The 16,068-nt window shown below is 39.5% G+C and overlaps 2 non-coding genes across 2 annotated transcripts; one reads left to right on the forward strand and one right to left on the reverse strand.

Moving 5' to 3' along the window:
* Positions 1 to 14,852: 14,852 nt before the first annotated feature.
* On the reverse strand, positions 14,853 to 14,924 carry trnah-gug (transfer RNA histidin (anticodon GUG)). The gene has a single exon. It is a non-coding gene; the product is annotated as a tRNA-His (tRNA).
* A 410-nt stretch (positions 14,925 to 15,334) lies between these two features.
* On the forward strand, positions 15,335 to 15,406 carry trnah-gug (transfer RNA histidin (anticodon GUG)). Its single transcript has one exon. It is a non-coding gene; the product is annotated as a tRNA-His (tRNA).
* The last annotated feature ends 662 nt before the right edge of the window (positions 15,407 to 16,068 follow it).

Below are 16,068 nucleotides of genomic sequence, written 5' to 3' on the forward strand. Positions count from 1 at the left end.
TTGTGGTGAAGCTTTTAAAGCAAATACAGCAGATAAAGTGGAACAAGAATGAGGGTGAAATGTTGGTTCTCCTGTCTGAAATCTGCGAGAGAGTTGAGAAAAAAACAGATACATGACGTTTGATATAATAATAAAAACAGGTTAATTTAAGAAGTCAACTTGTAACCGGTAATCAGTGGGTAACAAAAAGGAACCGCACGCTGTGCACTATTTAGCTTATTTTGTAATTTCTGCAACGGCTTACTGAGTTAGGGAAAAACAGCAGAAGAGTTCAGAAATTAACGATAAAAAAACTGCTTCCATAAAGTCGAAGGCATAAAGGCTTTGACTTCTTGATATGATTCATCAACGCTGGATCAATGACATTTTTACTCATGTGTTCCTACACAAAAGGTGGCACTACAAACCAAACATTGTCTTATTTATTGTAATGAACCGCTGATCTGTACCATAAGTCATCCTTGCGGGGGTTGTCGGAACTGTATGCGCAGTCGCACTAAGGACAGATGTGCTCAGAGGCATGCCCCGTAACGTGTATGAGCGGTCTGTCGTGCGGCAGGAATAAGTTGTACAAATTCCATGTAAGTTACGATAATACTTTGATAAGTATGATAAGTGTGTTTCTAATGTAAGGTATGTTGCTGCGTTTGTATTGTGAGCCATCTGAAAACCTTTTTGTTCTGTACTTACGTTACTTACATCCATGTGCTATTTTTTAGCACATGGAAGTTGTTTTTTATCTTCATTTTGAATTTTTAAAAACACTTAACCCTTTTATTTTTTTTGGCTGTGTTATGTCTTTGTTGGAAATCTTCTGTTTAATCACATTTGTTTAAATTCAGTGTCTTTTACTGTGACATGTCATCCATACTCTGATGGATTTTGCCCACTTTCAACAACTTTGTGAATAAAAATGTACACACACAAAGTCTGGTCAAAGTGTTCGTCCTTAACACGGTGCTGATCTCAGCTACCAGAAAGTCTTATCTGAAGCTGCTGTTTCATTATTAAATCTCAGGATCACCCTGTGTTTTTCACCAAGCTGGCAATGTTTCATATTAAATGCTTGTGATGCTCCTGCAGTATAACCAGGGGTGCACATAAGTGGTCCGCAGGTGCGTATTCGCTGTCAAAATAAAAGACGCGCACTAGATAAGAAGTTTGCTTACATAAGATTTTCTGGAGGTGGACAGACATTTGTTTAGAACTCTTAAAGATGTCGAAGAAGCAAGCTCCTTTAAGCAATTAGTTTGGTGTTCCTCCACCTCCAAAGAAATGTCAGAAGGAGTCCGAACCGCAAAAGAAGCGCGTATTCTCGGAAAAGTAGTTGCAGCAGGTTAGCTGGCTTCAAACAAATGATAAACGCGCAGAGATGTGGTGCAGAATATGCCGTGAAAATCCCACTCTAGCGGACAAAAACAGTCCCTTTTATATGTACGCAACGCAGGGGCGGATCTAGAAGGGTGGCATGGGGTGGCAAGTGCCACCCCAGTCTTGCATATGACAGTGTTGTTTATTAAAATAAGATAGCATTAACAGTTTGAGCGTAGTTACAGTCAACAGTGAATATAAATGCTAAAACTGAATATATTGCAGAGTGTCCCGCCCCTCAACCGTTAACAAATGGTTCAGCCCATAGCAGGAACGGCTTTTTTCTTGTTTTCAGTAGCAAGCCATGCTTATGATTGTGCCAGAGCACATTTTGAACAACACAGGTGGTCGGTTGTTACACTCTGGAAATGGAAGGAAGGTGAGTGTTATTAACCCTCCGTGGTCCACGGACACGCTGCACCTCTAAATCACATGACTAATTTAAGCTGACATAGCAACAAGCTGCAGCCACGCTGAGTCTCTATCTCAGCCCACACTGAAAGTTCAGACTTCAAAGTTTTTAAATTTTAATTACAGGCCAGTAAATCCAGAGTTATGATAATATATATAAGCCACGCTTTTTTCTAAATACTGTCGTCACGTTTTTGTGTGTGTGGGTTTTAAGCGTTTTCTAAGGACAGCGCGAAAACAGTAAAGAAAGGAAAAAAAGGCACCTCTTTCCTATTGGTGGAAAAATGTACCATGTCGACCAATTTAAAAAAAAAAGTCAACACGTAGGATTTGGTTGTTTAGGAAGAGGGGAGAGTTTTGGGAGTGACGGTAACAGCAGCGAGACAGAGCGAGCGAGTGAGAGAGAGAGAGAGAGAGTTTTTAGATGTGGGAGATTTGTGACGTTTAGTGCGGAGTGTATACTTAGTGTGTTGTGCTGTCTTGTGTAGCTGTTCTGTTGTGTAGTCGTTGTTTTGTTTTGTGTGTCAGTGAGGGCACTAATGAATGTCACTAAGGCACATTTGCAATGTAAACACTGTCACTAAGTAGAAAACCAGCGGAGTGATACACCTCCTGTTGTCAGGCCTGCAGGTTTATCCCTGTGCTGTTCTCCTCTGTCTTTTGGTGGACAAACTTATTTTTTACTGGCACACATCATTTGTGGGGCATCTTATTGCGACACCTGATTGTTCTCTCATTTTAGTTAGTAATATTTTTAAATGGTTGTACAAAATGAAAAAACGGCAGGTGTATTGGCTGCATTTTTAGACAAATAGTTGTATATGTTTACAAAATGTACAATTTATATTTGCTCAAGATGTCTGTGGGTTTTTTACAGTAAAAAATACTACTAGGATTTTAAGTTCTTTGTGTGATTTCAGATCAGTAACACTAATGCAGTATGTCAGTGAAAAAAAACAACTAAATTCAGTGAGAAGAAAAGGATGATACCAAACAAGGCAAGGAGAAAAAAATAAAAAGAAACAATTTGAGGATGAAATGCAAACGTAAACTCAAAAGGAATCAAAAATGGGCAGTTGTATTTCAGACCTCAGTGGGTTTATCCAACAAATCATGAAAAATTAGGTTTAAATTTTTGTTCATGACAGTGCAGATTTCTGACATTTTGTGTAATTTAAGCTGTAACAATGTGATTGTTTTCTAACAAAAAACACTGAAACTTAAGTTAGACTTGTGTTTGTAAATGAACCGCCCCATGTTGTGTAGTTCTCTGGAGTTTATACTTATTGGGCTACATATTTATTTATTATACAGGCTATACAGTACATAACATCAAAACTCACATGTTTTATGTAACTAAAGTGTGTAATTATGTGGACTACAGACAATAATTAAGTTATAGACTATATTTATATGAAAAACGTATATACTTACTGCATTTGAATCATTTTAACCATATGTAATCACCTGCATATGTGTTTGGGGGAAAAAAAGGCTTTGAATTTGCCACCCCATTTGATTTCTTTGCCACCCTAAGAAAATTTCTCTAGATCCGCCCCTGCGCGAACGTGCGTTGCAACTTCTTATCTGGTGCGCGTCTTTTATTTTGACAGCGAGTGCGCACCTGCGGACCACTTATGTGCACCCCTGAGTATAACAACATATTTACTGGAACACTTTTTTTTAGATTTCTGTAAATCTTGTGAATGTGATAACTCAAGAAAGAAACAACTAGGATTTTCCTCAACCTCGAGGTAAAAGTCAGAGGTCAAGTTTTCTGAAAATGTTCTCACGCGATAACTCGAGAATGAGGCAAAGTATACCTTTTAAACGGATACCTTCATCAGTGGTTTCCTCAGTTTCTGAACGCTTGATCAAAGAACAGGCGATGCAGCATGGCGATAGAAGTATGAGCATAAAGTTTTTAAAAGAAAATAGAGATTTCATTTTGAATATCTGTTCTGCTGTCATCAGAATAATGATCATTGTTTCAATCATTATTCAATTGCACATATGTTTCATAAGCAGTTGGAGCAGGTGGACAATCAGTCAATCAGTGCAGCCTAAAGGCAGCAACTGCCAAATAATTCAGCAAAGCAAACACATGATCACATCTTACCACAAGAGGTCGGCAAAGGCATAAAAAGGTACAGTCTAATTAGTTCCCATAACTTAAAAAATGTTTGGAAACTCGTTGCCTCAAAAAACAGTACTGAGTACTCACTCTACATCCCGACTCAGTACTCAGGACGTAGAGTGAGAAGAGAACAAAAGACAAAAAATGAAAACACACACAAACAACTAGTCAATTCAATTCAATTCAATTCAATTTTATTTATATAGCGCCAAATCACAACAAATGTCGCCTCAAGGCGCTTTATATTGTACAATAGATCGCACAATAATAAATACAGAGAAAAACCCAACAATCATATGACCCCCTATGAGCAAGCACTTTGGCAACAGTGGGAAGGAAAAACTCCCTTTTAACAGGAAGAAACCTCCAGCAGAACCAGGCTCAGGGAGGGGCGGCCATCTGCTGCGACCGGTTGGGGTGAAAGAAGGAAAACAGGATAAAGACATGCTGTGGAAGAGAGACAGAGGTTAATAACAGATATGATTCGATGCAGAGAGGTCTATTAACACATAGTGAGTGAGAAAGGTGATTGGAAAGGAAAAACTCAATGCATCATGGGAATCCCTGGCAGCCTACGTCTATTGCAGCATAACTAAGGGAGGATTCAGGGTCACCTGGTCCAGCCCTAACTATATGCTTTAGCAAAAAGGAAAGTTTTAAGCCTAATCTTGAAAGTAGAGATAGTGTCTGTCTCCCGAATCCAAACTGGAAGCTGGTTCCACAGAAGAGGGGCCTGAAAACTGAAGGCTCTGCCTCCCATTCTACTTTTAAATACTCTAGGAACAACAAGTAAGCCTGCAGTGCGAGAGCGAAGTGCTCTAATAGGGTGATATGGTACTACAAGGTCATTAAGATAAGATGGGGCCTGGTTATTTAAGACCTTGTATGTGAGGAGCAGAATTTTGAATTCAATTCTGGATTTAACAGGAAGCCAGTGAAGGGAAGCCAATACAGGAAAAATATGCTCTCTCTTTCTAGTCCCTGTCAGTACTCTTGCTGCAGCATTTTGGATTAGCTGAAGGCTTTTCAGTGAGTTTTAGGACATCCTGATAATAAAGAATTACAGTAGTCCAGCCTGGAAGTAATAAATGCATGAACTAGTTTTTCAGCGTCACTCTGAGACAGGATATTTCTAATTTTAGAGATGTTGCGCAAATGGAAGAAAGCGGTCTTACATATTTGTTTAATATGTGCATTGAAGGACATGTCCTGGTCAAAAATGACTCCAAGGTTCCTCACAGCATTACTGGAGGCCAAGGTAATGCCATCCAGAGTAAGAATCTGCTTAGATACCATAATTCTAAGATTTTCAGGGCCGAGTACAATAACCTCAGTTTTATCTGAATTAAGAAGCAGAAAGTTAGCGGCCATCCAGGTCTTTATGTCTTTAAGACATTCCTGCAGTTTAACTAATTGGTCTGTGATACCTGGCTTCATGGATAGATAGAGCTGCGTGTCATCTGCATAGCAGTGATAATTTATGCTATGTCTTCTAATGATGCTGCCTAAGGGAAGCATGTATAATGTAAATAGAATTGGTCCTAGCACTGAACCCTGTGGAACACCATAATTGACCTTAGTGTGTGAAGAGGACTCTCCATTTACTTGAACAAATTGGAGTCTATTAGATAGATATGATACAAACCACTGCAGTACAGTACCTGTAATACCTACAGCATGTTCTAATCGCTCTAATAGGATATTATGATCAACAGTATCGAACGCAGCACTGAGGTCTAGCAGGACAAGCACAGAGATGAGTCCACTGTCAGAGGCCATAAGAAGAGCATTTGTAACCTTCACTAAAGCTGTTTCTGTGCTGTGATGAGCTCTGAAACCTGACTGAAACTCTTCAAATAAGCCATTCCTCTGCAGATGATCTGTTAGCTGTTTGACAACTACTCTTTCAAGGATTTTTGATATGAAAGGAAGGTTGGAGATTGGCCTATAATTAGCTAAGACAGCTGGGTCTAGAGATGGCTTTTTAAGTAAGGGTTTAACTACAGCCACCTTGAAGGCCTGTGGTACATAGCCGATTATTAGAGATAGGTTGATCATATTTAAGATCGAAGAATTAATTAATGGCAGGACTTCTTTGAGCAGTTTTGTAGGAATGGGGTCTAAAAGACACGTTGATGGTTTGGAGGAATTAATTATTGAAGTTAACTCAGAAAGATCAATTGGAGAAAAAGAGTCTAACTTAACATCAATGGTACTAAGAGTAGCTGTAGATAATATTACATCTGTGGGATGATTATTGGTAATTTTTTCTCTAATGATAAGAATTTTATTAGTGAAGAAGTTCATGAAGTCATTACTAGTTAATGTTAAAGGGATTGTTGGCTCAGTAGAGCTCTGACTTTTTGTCAGCCTGGCTACAGTGCTGAAGAGAAACCTGGGGTTGTTCTTATTTTCTTCAATCAGTGACGAATAGTAAGATGTTCTGGCTTTGCGGAGGGCTTTCTTATAAATCAGCAAACTATTTCTCCAGGCTAAATGATGATCCTCTAAATTTGTGACACGCCATTTCCTCTCCAGCTTACGAGTTATCTGCTTTAGGCTACGTGTTTGAGAATTATACCACGGAGTCAGGTACTTCGGATTTGAGGCCTTAGTTTTCACAGGAGCTACAGTATCCAGAGTTGTACGTAGTGAGGAGGTAAAATTATTAACAAGATAATCGACCTCTGTTGGAGTAGCGTTCAGATAGCTGCTCTGCTCTATGTTGGTACAGGGCATTGAAGATGATAACAGTGGGTGGATTATATTCTTAAACTTAGTTACAGCACTTTCAGAAAGACATCTACTGTGATAAAGTCAACTCTCCACTGCTGTGTAATCAATTATTGTAAATGTAATCAGGAAATGATCAGACAGCAGAGGGTTTTCAGGAAACACTGTTAAATGTTCAGTTTCTATGCCAAGTCTAAGTCACCACTTAAAGTGTGAAGTTCCCCAAACTGAAATCACAACCACTCTGCCGTGACCCGGATTCGAACCGGGGTTGCTGCGGCCACAACGCACAGTACTAACCACTATACGATCACGGCTGCTCAGAAAATGATCATCTGCAATCTTTATTGTGCCTTTTCCTTTATATCGATCTCAAACTCTGTGTCGACGATGCGCACATTTACGCACGTGGCACAGTAACAGTATCCGCATTAACTCTGGGACCTCGCGTGGTCTGACCGTAAATACATTTTGGTGCTCTTCTGCACATCGTACAGGTCAGCTGTTACACGCAGATTCAAGTGTTTACGGTGAAATAAGAAGAAAAAAAAAAGCAAGATCCAGACTCTAACTGGCAGTGAAAAGCACAACATGTTTGTAGTTCCAATGTTGATACGACCTAAACGTGTCAAACTTAAAATGTACAGTCCTGCTTAGTGGGTTTAAAATGGACTCGTGTGGATTGGAGGTGATTGACTACATGGGCGTTCAGCCTGCAGCTGAGCAGCTGTGATCGTATAGTGGTTAGTACTCTGCGTTGTGGCCGCAGCAACCCCGGTTCGAATCCGGGTCACGGCATTGTGGTGAAGCTTTTAAAGCAAATACAGCAGATAAAGTGGAACAAGAATGAGGGTGAAATGTTGGTTCTCCTGTCTGAAATCTGCGAGAGAGTTGAGAAAAAAACAGATACATGACGTTTGATATAATAATAAAACAGGTTAATTTAAGAAGTCAACTTGTAACCGGTGATCAGTGGGTAACAAAAAGGAACCGTGCACTATTTAGCTTATTTTGTAATTTCTGCAACGGCTTACTGAGTTAGGGGAAAAACAGCACAAGAGTTCAGAAATTAACGATAAAAAAACTGCTTCCATAAAGTCGAAGGCATAAAGGCTTTGACTTCTTGATATGATTCATCAACGCTGGATCAATGACATTTTTACTCATGTGTTCCTACACAAAAGGTTGCACTACAAACCAAACATTTTCTTATTTATTGTAATGAACCGCTGATCTGTACCATAAGTCATCCTTGCGGGGGTTGTCGGAACTGTATGCGCAGTCGCACTAAGGACAGATGTGCTCAGAGGCATGCCCCGTAACGTGTATGAGCGGTCTGTCGTGCGGCAGGAATAAGTTGTACAAATTCCATGTAAGTTACGATAATACTTTGATAAGTATGATAAGTGTGTTTCTAATGTAAGGTATGTTGCTGCGTTTGTATTGTGAGCCATCTGAAAACCTTTTTGTTCTGTACTTACGTTACTTACATCCATGTGCTATTTTTTAGCTTAGACATGTGTGTCATGCAAGCTAGCAGCACCCCATGAGAAACGGGCCGAAGTGTTTAAGTGTTCACCGGAGTTTGCACCCTTGGCAAGCGGACTGAGGTATGTGATGAGAGGTGATCTGTTGTTATATTTTATTTAACCGAACTGTGTAACCCCTTGATACTGTTTGAAGTAACCCCTGTTTGTTTTATTTAATCTGTGACTGTATATCTCAGAATTACTTGTTTGAACTTACCTGAATTAACTTAAGCTCATTGTTGTTATTGCTCATTGTTATACTTCAAAAGGACTGTACGGGTATCAATTTTTTCTTATTTTATAGTTTTCACGGTGCTCAATGTCCAGAGAATGAGCCGTATGTGGTGAGGAAATAAATGGCTGCACCCGTTAGAGACTCTTCTGTCGTTCTTGATGCCAAGGGCTGCTACATATATTATACTAACATTTTTATTTGAATTAATACCTATTTGACATTATTGTATTTATTTTATTTGAGAAAATGTGGCATAACTTGATACAAATAGTTGTTTTTTATCTTCATTTTGAATTTTTAAAAACACTTAACCCTTTTATTTTTTTTGGCTGTGTTATGTCTTTGTTGGAAATCTTCTGTTTAATCACATTTGTTTAAATTCAGTGTCTTTTACTGTGACATGTCATCCATACTCTGATGGATTTTGCCCACTTTCAACAACTTTGTGAATAAAAATGTACACACACAAAGTCTGGTCAAAGTGTTCGTCCTTAACACGGTGCTGATCTCAGCTACCAGAAAGTCTTATCTGAAGCTGCTGTTTCATTATTAAATCTCAGGATCACCCTGTGTTTTTCACCAAGCTGGCAATGTTTCATATTAAATGCTTGTGATGCTCCTGCAGTATAACCAGGGGTGCACATAAGTGGTCCGCAGGTGCGTATTCGCTGTCAAAATAAAAGACGCGCACTAGATAAGAAGTTTGCTTACATAAGATTTTCTGGAGGTGGACAGACATTTGTTTAGAACTCTTAAAGATGTCGAAGAAGCAAGCTCCTTTAAGCAATTAGTTTGGTGTTCCTCCACCTCCAAAGAAATGTCAGAAGGAGTCCGAACCGCAAAAGAAGCGCGTATTCTCGGAAAAGTAGTTGCAGCAGGTTAGCTGGCTTCAAACAAATGATAAACGCGCAGAGATGTGGTGCAGAATATGCCGTGAAAATCCCACTCTAGCGGACAAAAACAGTCCCTTTTATATGTACGCAACGCAGGGGCGGATCTAGAAGGGTGGCATGGGGTGGCAAGTGCCACCCCAGTCTTGCATATGACAGTGTTGTTTATTAAAATAAGATAGCATTAACAGTTTGAGCGTAGTTACAGTCAACAGTGAATATAAATGCTAAAACTGAATATATTGCAGAGTGTCCCGCCCCTCAACCGTTAACAAATGGTTCAGCCCATAGCAGGAACGGCTTTTTTCTTGTTTTCAGTAGCAAGCCATGCTTATGATTGTGCCAGAGCACATTTTGAACAACACAGGTGGTCGGTTGTTACACTCTGGAAATGGAAGGAAGGTGAGTGTTATTAACCCTCCGTGGTCCACGGACACGCTGCACCTCTAAATCACATGACTAATTTAAGCTGACATAGCAACAAGCTGCAGCCACGCTGAGTCTCTATCTCAGCCCACACTGAAAGTTCAGACTTCAAAGTTTTTAAATTTTAATTACAGGCCAGTAAATCCAGAGTTATGATAATATATATAAGCCACGCTTTTTTCTAAATACTGTCGTCACGTTTTTGTGTGTGTGGGTTTTAAGCGTTTTCTAAGGACAGCGCGAAAACAGTAAAGAAAGGAAAAAAAGGCACCTCTTTCCTATTGGTGGAAAAATGTACCATGTCGACCAATTTAAAAAAAAAAGTCAACACGTAGGATTTGGTTGTTTAGGAAGAGGGGAGAGTTTTGGGAGTGACGGTAACAGCAGCGAGACAGAGCGAGCGAGTGAGAGAGAGAGAGAGAGAGTTTTTAGATGTGGGAGATTTGTGACGTTTAGTGCGGAGTGTATACTTAGTGTGTTGTGCTGTCTTGTGTAGCTGTTCTGTTGTGTAGTCGTTGTTTTGTTTTGTGTGTCAGTGAGGGCACTAATGAATGTCACTAAGGCACATTTGCAATGTAAACACTGTCACTAAGTAGAAAACCAGCGGAGTGATACACCTCCTGTTGTCAGGCCTGCAGGTTTATCCCTGTGCTGTTCTCCTCTGTCTTTTGGTGGACAAACTTATTTTTTACTGGCACACATCATTTGTGGGGCATCTTATTGCGACACCTGATTGTTCTCTCATTTTAGTTAGTAATATTTTTAAATGGTTGTACAAAATGAAAAAACGGCAGGTGTATTGGCTGCATTTTTAGACAAATAGTTGTATATGTTTACAAAATGTACAATTTATATTTGCTCAACATGTCTGTGGGTTTTTTACAGTAAAAAATACTACTAGGATTTTAAGTTCTTTGTGTGATTTCAGATCAGTAACACTAATGCAGTATGTCAGTGAAAAAAAACAACTAAATTCAGTGAGAAGAAAAGGATGATACCAAACAAGGCAAGGAGAAAAAAATAAAAAGAAACAATTTGAGGATGAAATGCAAACGTAAACTCAAAAGGAATCAAAAATGGGCAGTTGTATTTCAGACCTCAGTGGGTTTATCCAACAAATCATGAAAAATTAGGTTTAAATTTTTGTTCATGACAGTGTAGATTTCTGACATTTTGTGTAATTTAAGCTGTAACAATGTGATTGTTTTCTAACAAAAAACACTGAAACTTAAGTTAGACTTGTGTTTGTAAATGAACCACCCCATGTTGTGTAGTTCTCTGGAGTTTATACTTATTGGGCTACATATTTATTTATTATACAGGCTATACAGTACATAACATCAAAACTCACATGTTTTATGTAACTAAAGTGTGTAATTATGTGGACTACAGACAATAATTAAGTTATAGACTATATTTATATGAAAAACATGTATACTTACTGCATTTGAATCATTTTAACCATATGTAATCACCTGCATATGTGTTTGGGGGAAAAAAAGGCTTTGAATTTGCCACCCCATTTGATTTCTTTGCCACCCTAAGAAAATTTCTCTAGATCCGCCCCTGCGCGAACGTGCGTTGCAACTTCTTATCTGGTGCGCGTCTTTTATTTTGACAGCGAGTGCGCACCTGCGGACCACTTATGTGCACCCCTGAGTATAACAACATATTTACTGGAACACTTTTTTTTAGATTTCTGTAAATCTTGTGAATGTGATAACTCAAGAAAGAAACAACTAGGATTTTCCTCAACCTCGAGGTAAAAGTCAGAGGCCAAGTTTTCTGAAAATGTTCTCACGCGATAACTCGAGAATGAGGCAAAGTATACCTTTTAAACGGATACCTTCATCAGTGGTTTCCTCAGTTTCTGAACGCTTGATCAAAGAACAGGCGATGCCGCATGGCGGTAGAAGTATGAGCATAAAGTTTTTAAAAGAAAATAGAGATTTCATTTTGAATATCTGTTCTGCTGTCATCAGAATAATGATCATTGTTTCAATCCATATTCAATTGCACATATGTTTCATAAGCAGTTGGAGCAGGTGGACAATCAGTCAATCAGTGCAGCCTAAAGGCAGCAACTGCCAAATAATTCAGCAAAGCAAACACATGATCACATCTTACCACAAGAGGTCGGTAAAGGCATAAAAAGGTACAGTCTAATTAGTTCCCATAACTTAAAAAATGTTTGGAAACTCGTTGCCTCAAAAAAACAGTACTGAGTACTCACTCTACATCCCGACTCAGTACTCAGGACGTAGAGTGAGAAGAGAACAAAAGACAAAAAATGAAAACACACACAAACAACTAGTCAATTCAATTCAATTTTATTTATATAGCGCCAAATCACAACAAATGTCGCCTCAAGGCGCTTTATATTGTACAATAGATCGCACAATAATAAATACAGAGAAAAACCCAACAATCATATGACCCCCTATGAGCAAGCACTTTGGCAACAGTGGGAAGGAAAAACTCCCTTTTAACAGGAAGAAACCTCCGGCAGAACCAGGCTCAGGGAGGGGCGGCCATCTGCTGCGAAAGGTTGGGGTGAAAGAAGGAAAACAGGATAAAGACATGCTGTGGAAGAGAGACAGAGATTAATAACAGATATGATTCGATGCATAGAGGTCTATTAACACATAGTGAGTGAGAAAGGTGATTGGAAAGGAAAAACTCAATGCATCATGGGAATCCCTGGCAGCCTACATCTATTGCAGCATAACTAAGGGAGGATTCAGGGTCACCTGGTCCAGCCCTAACTATATGCTTTAGCAAAAAGGAAAGTTTTAAGCCTAATCTTGAAAGTAGAGATAGTGTCTGTCTCCCGAATCCAAACTGGAAGCTGGTTCCACAGAAGAGGGGCCTGAAAACTGAAGCCTCTGCCTCCCATTCTACTTTTAAATACTCTAGGAACAACAAGTAAGCCTGCAGTGCGAGAGTGAAGTGCTCTAATAGGGTGATATGGTACTACAAGGTCATTAAGATAAGATGGGGCCTGGTTATTTAAGACCTTGTATGTGAGGAGCAGAATTTTGAATTCAATTCTGGATTTAACAGGAAGCCAATGAAGGGAAGCCAATACAGGAGAAATATGCTCTCTCTTTCTAGTCCCTGTTAGTACTCTTGCTGCAGCATTTTGGATTAGCTGAAGGCTTTTCAGCGAGTTTTAGGACATCCTGATAATAAAGAATTACAGTAGTCCAGCCTGGAAGTAATGAAGGCATGAATTAGTTTTTCAGCATCACTCTGAGACAGGATATTTCTAATTTTAGAGATGTTGCGCAAATGGAAGAAAGCGGTCTTACATATTTGTTTAATATGTGCATTGAAGGACATGTCCTGGTCAAAAATGACTCCAAGGTTCCTCACAGCATTACTGGAGGCCAAGGTAATGCCATCCAGAGTAAGAATCTGCTTAGATACCATAATTCTAAGATTTTCAGGGCCGAGTACAATAACCTCAGTTTTATCTGAATTAAGAAGCAGAAAGTTAGCGGCCATCCAGGTCTTTATGTCTTTAAGACATTCCTGCAGTTTAACTAATTGGTCTGTGATACCTGGCTTCATGGATAGATAGAGCTGCGTGTCATCTGCATAGCAGTGATAATTTATGCTATGTCTTCTAATGATGCTGCCTAAGGGAAGCATGTATAATGTAAATAGAATTGGTCCTAGCACTGAACCCTGAGGAACACCATAATTGACCTTAGTGTGTGAAGAGGACTCTCCATTTACTTGAACAAATTGGAGTCTATTAGATAGATATGATACAAATCACTGCAGTACAGTACCTGTAATACCTACAGCATGTTCTAATCGCTCTAATAGGATATTATGGTCAACAGTATCGAACGCAGCACTGAGGTCTAGCAGGACAAGCACAGAGATGAGTCCACTGTCAGAGGCCATAAGAAGATCATTTGTAACCTTCACCAAAGCTGTTTCTGTGCTGTGATGAGCTCTGAAACCTGACTGAAACTCTTCAAATAAGCCATTCCTCTGCAGATGATCTGTTAGCTGTTTGACAACTACTCTTTCAAGGATGTTTGATATGAAAGGAAGGTTGGAGATTGGCCTATAATTAGCTAAGACAGCTGGGTCTAGAGATGGCTTTTTAAGTAAGGGTTTAACTACAGCCACCTTGAAGGCCTGTGGTACATAGCCGATTATTAGAGATAGGTTGATCATATTTAAGATCGAAGAATTAATTAATGGCAGGACTTCTTTGAGCAGTTTTGTAGGAATGGGGTCTAAAAGACACGTTGATGGTTTGGAGGAATTAATTATTGAAGTTAACTCAGAAAGATCAATTGGAGAAAAAGAGTCTAACTTAACATCAATGGTACTAAGAGTAGCTGTAGATAATATTACATCTGTGGGATGATTATTGGTAATTTTTTCTCTAATGATAAGAATTTTATTAGTGAAGAAGTTCATGAAGTCATTACTAGTTAACGTTAAAGGGATGGTTGGCTCAGTAGAGCTCTGACTTTTTGTCAGCCTGGCTACAGTGCTGAAGAGAAACCTGGGGTTGTTCTTATTTTCTTCAATCAGTGACGAATAGTAAGATGTTCTGGCTTTGCGGAGGGCTTTCTTATAAATCAGCAAACTATTTCTCCAGGCTAAATGATGATCCTCTAAATTTGTGACACGCCATTTCCTCTCCAGCTTACGAGTTATCTGCTTTAGGCTACGTGTTTGAGAATTATACCACGGAGTCAGGTACTTCGGATTTGAGGCCTTAGTTTTCACAGGAGCTACAGTATCCAGAGTCGTATGTAGTGAGGAGGTAAAATTATTAACAAGATAATCGACCTCTGTTGGAGTAGCGTTCAGATAGCTGCTCTGCTCTATGTTGGTACAGGGCATTGAAGATGATAACAGTGGGTGGATTATATTCTTAAACTTAGTTACAGCGCTTTCAGAAAGACATCTACTGTGATAAAGTCTACTCTCCACTGCTGTGTAATCAATTATTGTAAATGTAATCAGGAAATGATCAGACAGCAGAGGGTTTTCAGGAAACACTGTTAAATGTTCAGTTTCTATGCCAAGTCTAAGTCACCACTTAAAGTGTGAAGTTCCCCAAACTGAAAGTGAAATCACAACCACTCTGCCGTGACCCGGATTCGAACCGGGGTTGCTGCGGCCACAACGCAGAGTACTAACCACTATACGATCACGGCTGCTCAGAAAATGATCATCTGCAATCTTTATTGTGTTTTTTTCCTTCATATCGATCTCAAACTCTGTGTCGACGATGCGCACATTTACGCACGTGGCACAGTAACAGTATCCGCATTAACTCTGGGACCTCGCGTGGTCTGACCGTAAATACATTTTGGTGCTCTTCTGCACATCGTACAGGTCAGCTGTTACACGCAGATTCAAGTTTTTACGGTGAAATAAGAAGAAAAAAAAAAGCAAGATCCAGACTCTAACTGGCAGTGAAAAGCACAACATGTTTGTAGTTCCAATGTTGATACGACCTAAACGTGTCAAACTTAAAATGTACAGTCCTGCTTAGTGGGTTTAAAATGGACTCGTGTGGATTGGAGGTGATTGACTACATGGGCGTTCAGCCTGCAGCTGAGCAGCCGTGATCGTATAGTGGTTAGTACTCTGCGTTGTGGCCGCAGCAACCCCGGTTCGAATCCGGGTCACGGCATTGTGGTGAAGCTTTTAAAGCAAATACAGCAGATAAAGTGGAACAAGAATGAGGGTGAAATGTTGGTTCTCCTGTCTGAAATCTGCGAGAGAGTTGAGAAAAAAACAGATACATGACGTTTGATATAATAATAAAAACAGGTTAATTTAAGAAGTCAACTTGTAACCGGTAATCAGTGGGTAACAAAAAGGAACCGCACGCTGTGCACTATTTAGCTTATTTTGTAATTTCTGCAACGGCTTACTGAGTTAGGGAAAAACAGCAGAAGAGTTCAGAAATTAACGATAAAAAAACTGCTTCCATAAAGTCGAAGGCATAAAGGCTTTGACTTCTTGATATGATTCATCAACGCTGGATCAATGACATTTTTACTCATGTGTTCCTACACAAAAGGTTGCACTACAAACCAAACATTTTCTTATTTATTGTAATGAACCGCTGATCTATACCATAAGTCATCCTTGCGGGGGTTGTCGGAACTGTATGCGCAGTCGCACTAAGGACAGATGTGCTCAGAGGCATGCCCCGTAACGTGTATGAGCGGTCTGTCGTGCGGCAGGAATAAGTTGTACAAATTCCATGTAAGTTACGATAATACTTTGATAAGTATGATAAGTGTGTTTCTAATGTAAGGTATGTTGCTGCGTTTGTATTGTGAGCCA

Source organism: Pelmatolapia mariae, linkage group LG22, assembly GCF_036321145.2.
Source record: "Pelmatolapia mariae isolate MD_Pm_ZW linkage group LG22, Pm_UMD_F_2, whole genome shotgun sequence".
Taxonomy (NCBI): domain Eukaryota; kingdom Metazoa; phylum Chordata; class Actinopteri; order Cichliformes; family Cichlidae; genus Pelmatolapia; species Pelmatolapia mariae.